This window comes from Arachis ipaensis, chromosome B5 (assembly GCF_059453495.1).
Source record: "Arachis ipaensis isolate K30076 ecotype BB chromosome B5, ASM5945349v1, whole genome shotgun sequence".
NCBI classification, from domain to species: domain Eukaryota; kingdom Viridiplantae; phylum Streptophyta; class Magnoliopsida; order Fabales; family Fabaceae; genus Arachis; species Arachis ipaensis.
This window is the reverse complement of record NC_142440.1, coordinates 64,852,384-64,858,169: the sequence shown is the minus strand read 5'-3', so window position 1 is coordinate 64,858,169 and position 5,786 is coordinate 64,852,384. Positions and strand designations below refer to the sequence as shown.

General features: G+C 35.8%; 1 non-coding gene across 1 annotated transcript; it reads right to left on the bottom strand.

Annotated features, from left to right (window-relative positions):
* Positions 1-4,570: 4,570 nt before the first annotated feature.
* On the bottom strand, positions 4,571-4,678 carry LOC148564464 (small nucleolar RNA R71). Its single transcript, XR_015885420.1, has one exon. It is a non-coding gene; the product is annotated as a small nucleolar RNA R71 (small nucleolar RNA).
* Between the last annotated feature and the right edge of the window lie 1,108 nt (positions 4,679-5,786).

The following is a 5,786-nucleotide window of genomic DNA, read 5'->3' as shown; positions in this document are numbered from 1 at the left end:
AGTGAATACAAAAGCTTGTAGAAAAAAAAGAAAGAAAAAAAATGGCGAAAAAAAATAATAAAGAGAAAAAGCAAGCAGAAAAAGCCAAAAGCTCTTAAAACCAAAAGGCAAGAGCAAAAAGCCAATAACCCTTAAAACCAAAAGGTAAGGGTAAATAAAAAGGATCCCAAGGCATTGAGCATCAGTGGATAGAAGGGCCTAAAGGAATAAAATCCTGGCCTAAGCGGCTAAACCAAGCTGTCCCTAACCATGTGCTTGTGGCGTGAAGGTGTCAAGTGAAAACTTGAGACTGAGCAGTTAAAGTCAAGGTCCAAAGCAAAAGAAGAGGGTGCTTAAGAACTCTGGACACCTCTAATTGGGGACTTTAGCAAAGCTGAGTCATAATCTGAAAAGGTTCACCCAATTATGTGTCTGTGGCATTTATGTATCCGGTGGTAATACTGGAAAACAAAGTGCTTAGGGCCACGGCCAAGACTCATAAAGTAGTTGTGTTCAAGAATCAACATAATGAACTAGGAGAATCAATAACACTATCTGAATTCTGAGTTCCTATAGATGCCAATCATTCTGAACTTCAAAGGATAAAGTGAGATGCCAAAACTATTCAAGAGGCAAAGAGCTACAAGTCCCGCTCATCTGATTGGAGCTATGTTTCATTGATATTTTGGAATTTATAGTATATTCTCTTCATTTTATCCTATTTGATTTTTAGTTGCTTGGTGACAAGCAACAATTTAAGTTTGGTGTTGTGATGAGCGGATAATTTATACGCTTTTTGGCATTGTTTTTAGTATGTTTTTAGTAGGATCTAGTTACTTTTAGGGATGTTTTTATTAGTTTTTATGTTAAATTCACATTTCTGGACTTTACTATGAGTTTGTGTGTTTTTCTGTGATTTCAGGTATTTTCTGGCTGAAATTGAGGGACTTGAGCAAAAATCAGATTCAGAGGTAGAAGAAGGACTGCTGATGCTGTTGGATTCTGACCTCCTTGCACTCAAAGTGGATTTTCTGGAGCTACAGAACTCAAAATGGTGCGCTTCTAACTGCGTTGGAAAGTAGACATCCAGGGCTTTCCAGCAATATATACTAGTCCATACTTTGGCGGATTTTAGACGATGCAAAAGAGCTTTGAAAGCCAGTTCTACGCTGCAGTCTGGAGTTAAACGCCAGAAACACGTCACGAACCAGAGTTGAACGCCAAAAACACGTTACAACTTGGCGTTCAACTCCAAAAGAAGCCTTTGCACGTGTAAACTTCAAGCTAAGCCCAAGCACACACCAAGTGGGCCCCGGAAGTGGATTTATGCATCAATTACTTACTTCTGTAAACCCTAGTAACTAGTTTAGTATAAATAGGACTTTTTACTATTGTATTTTCATCTAGGGATCATCTTTGATCAGTTTTATGCTATCTTAGACCTGCATGGGGGCTGGCCATTCGGCCATGCCTGAACCATTATCACTTATGTATTTTCAAACGGTAGAGTTTCTGCACTCCATAGATTAAGGTGTGGAGCTCTGCTGTTCCTCATGAATTAATACAAAGTACCACTATTTTTCTATTCAATTCAACTTATTCCACTTCTAAGATATCCATTCGCACTTCAACATGAATGTGATGATCGTGACAGTCATCATCATTCCCTATGAACACGTGCCTGACAACCACTTCCGTTCTACCTTAGATTGAATGAGTATCTCTTGGATTCCTTAATCAGAATCTTCGTGGTATAAGTTAGAACTCATGGATGGCCATTCCTGAGATCCGGAAAGTCTAAACATTGTCTGTGATATTCCGAGTAGGATCTGGGAAGGGATGGCTGTGACGAACTTCAAACTCGCGAGTGCTGGGCGTAATGACAGACGCAAAAGGATAGTAAATCCTATTCCAGTATGATCGAGAACCTCCAGATGATTAGCCATGCCGTGACAAAGCATTTGGACCATTTTCACAGAGAGGATGGGATGTAGCCATTGACAACGGTGATGCCCTTACAGAAAGCTTGCCATGGAAAGGAGTAAGACTGATTGGATGAAGACAGCAGGAAAGCAGAGATTCAGAGGAACGAAAGCATCTCTATACGCTTATCTGAAATTCTCATCAATGATATGCATAAGTATTCTTATCTTTACTTTCTGTTTATTTATTATTATTATTCGAAAACTCTATAACCATTTGATATCTGCCTGATTGAGATTTACAAGGTGACCATAGCTTGCTTCATACCAACAATCTCCGTGGGATAGACCCTTACTCACGTAAGGTTTTATTACTTGGACGACCCAGTGCACTTGCTGGTTAGTTGTGCGAAGTTGTGAAGTTATGTTTGGACCATGGTATTGTGCACCAGTTGTTGGCGCCATTGCCAGGGAGAGAACGAACAACAAATTTTACAACCTCTGAGTAACAATTTCGCATACCAAGTGTTTAGCGCCGTTGCCGGGGATTGTTTGAGTTTGGACAACTGACGGTTCATCTTGTTGCTCAGATTAGGTAACTTTCTTTTCGTTTTCTTTTCAAAAAAAAATATTTCCTTTTGTTTTCGTAAATTATTCAAAATTTTTAAGAATAAATTCTAGTGTTTCATGATGATTTTTTGAAATCCTTATTTTCTTTTTCAAATAATTTTCGAAAAATACAAAAAAAAAATTCTGAAATCATAAAAATAAAAAATATTTTGTGTTTCTTGTTTGAATCTTGTGTCAAATTGTAAGTTTGGTGTCAATTTCATCTCCATTTGCACTTTTCGAAAAATGCATTCATGCATTGCATTCATCATGATCTTCAAGTTGTTCTTGATAACCCTTCTTGATTGATCTTCATATTATATTGTTTTGTGTTGTATGTTGTTTTTCATATGCATTCTTGCATTCATAGTGTCTATACATGAAAAATTTCTAAGTTTGGTGTCTTGCATGTTTTCTTTGCATATAAAAATTTTCAAAAATATGTTCTTGATGTTCATCATGATCTTCAAAGTGTTCTTGGTGTTCATCTTGACATTCATAGCATTCTTGCATGCATTCATTGTTTTAATCCAAAATTTTCATGCATTGAGTCTTTTTCATTTTTTCTCTTTCATCATTAAAAATTCAAAAATAAAAAAAAAATATCTTTCCCTTTTTCACTCATAAATTCTCAAAAATTTGAGTTGACTTTTTCAAAACTTTTTAAAATTTAGTTGTTTCTTATGAGTCAAATCAAATTTTCAATTTAAAAATCTTATCTTTTTCAAAATCTTTTTCAAAAATAATATCCTTTTCATTTTTCTTATTTATTTTCGAAAATTTTAAAAATATTTTTCAAAAATATTTTCTTAATTTTATATCATATTTTCGAAAATATCATCAACAATGAATGTTTTGATTCAAAAATTTTAAGTTTGTTACTTGCTTGTTAAGAAAGATTCAAACTTTAAGTTCTAGAATCATATCTTGTGATTACTTGTGAGTCAAGTAATTAATTTTGATTTTTAAAAATCAAATCTTTTTCAAAACTATTTTTTATCATATCTTTCTATCATATCTTTTTAAAGCATATCTTTTTCAAAAATTTGATTTTAAAATATCTTTTCTAACTTCTTATCTTCTTATCTTTTCAAAATTGATTTTCAAATCTTTTTCAACTAACCACTTAACTTCTTATTTAATTTTTATTTTTAGTAAAACTGTCCAACTAACTTTTTACCTTTAATTTTTGAAAATACCTTCCTCTTTTTCAAAAATTCTTTTTAATTAATTAATTATTTCAATTTTGAATTTTATTTTTAACTTTATCTTAATTTTCAAAAATCATTAATTCTTTTTCAAAATAAATTTTCGAAATTCCCTCTCCCTCATCTTCTTATATTTATTTAATTACTTACTAACACTTCTCTTCATCTCATATCTCTGCTCTCCTCACCCTTGTGTTTGGATTCTCCTCCCTTCTCTTTCCTTACATTACATTCTTTTCTTCTTCTACTGACACAAAGGGATTTCTATACTGTGACATAGAGGATTCCATATTTTCTTTGTTATTCCCTTCTTTGTCATATGAGTAGGAGCAAGGACAAGAACATTCTTGTTGAAGCAGATCCTGAACCTGAAAGGACTCTAAAAAGGAAAATAAGAGAAGCTAAAATACAACAATCCAGAGACAACCTTACAGGAATTTTCGAACAGGAAGAGGAGATGGCAGCCGAAAATAATAATAATGCAAGGAGGATGCTTGGTGACTTTACTACACCAAATTCCAACTTACATGGAAGAAGCATCTCCATCCCTACCATTGGAGCAAACAATTTTGAGCTTAAGCCTCAATTAGTTTCTCTGATGCAACAAAACTGCAAGTTTCATGGACTTTCATCTGAAGATCCTTTTCAGTTCTTAACTAAATTCTTGCAGATATGTGATACTGTTAAGACTAATAGAGTAGATCCTGAAGTCTACAGGCTCATGCTTTTCCCGTTTGCTGTAAGAGACAGAGCTAGAGTGTGGTTGGATTCTCAACCCAAAGATAGCCTGAACTCTTGGGATAAGCTGGTCAGGCTTTCTTAGCCAAGTTCTTTCCTCCTCAAAAGCTGAGTAAGCTTAGAGTGGATGTTCAAACCTTCAGACAAAAAGAAGGTGAATCCCTCTATGAAGCTTGGGAGAGATACAAGGAACTGACCAAAAAGTGTCCTTCTGACATGCTTTCAGAATGGACCATCCTAGATATATTCTATGATGGTCTGTCTGAATTAGCTAAGATGTCATTGGATACTTCTGCAGGTGGATCCATTCACCTAAAGAAAACGCCTGCAGAAGCTCAAGAACTCATTGACATGGTTGCTAATAACCAGTTCATGTACACTTCTGAAAGGAATCCTGTGAGTAATGGGACGCCTCAGAAGAAGGGAGTTCTTGAAATTGATACTCTGAATGCCATATTGGCTTAGAACAAAATATTGACTCAGCAAGTCAATATCATTTCTCAGAGTCTGAATGGAATGCAAGCTGCATCCAACAGTACTCAAGAGGCATCTTCTGAAGAAGAAGCTTATGATCCTGAGAACCCTGCAATAGCAGAGGTAAATTCTATGGGTGAACCTTACGGAAACACCTATAACCCCTCATGGAGAAATCACCCAAATATCTCATGGAAGGATCAACAAAAGCCTCAACAAGGCTTTAATAATGGTGGAAGAAACAAGTTTAGCAATAGCAAGCCTTTTCCATCATCCACTCAGCAACAGACAGAGAATTCTGAGCAGAATCTATCTAGCGTAGCAAATTTAGTCTCTGATCTATCTAAGGCCACTGTGAGTTTCATGAATGAAACAAGGTCCTCCATTAGAAATTTAGAAGCACAAGTGGGCCAGCTGAGTAAAAGAATCACTGAAACCCCTCCTAATACTCTCCCAAGCAATACAGAAGAGAATCCAAAAGGAGAGTGCAAGGCCATTGAATTAATTACCATGGCCGAACCTGTAAGGGAGATTGAAGACGTGAATCCCAGTGAGGAAGACCTCCTAGGACATCCAGTGATCAATAAGGAGTTTTTCTCTGAGGAACCAAAGGAATCTGAGGATCATCTAGAGACCATAGAGATTCCATTAAACCTCCTTATGCCCTTCATAAGCTCTGATGAGTATTCCTCTTCTGAAGAGAATGAGGATATTACTGAAGAGCAAGTTACCAAGTTCCTTGGTGCAATCATGAAGCTGAATGCCAATTTATTTGGTAGTGAGACTTGGGGATATGAACCTCCCCTGTTCACCAATGAACTAAATGCATTGGATCAACTGAGACTGCCTCAGAAGA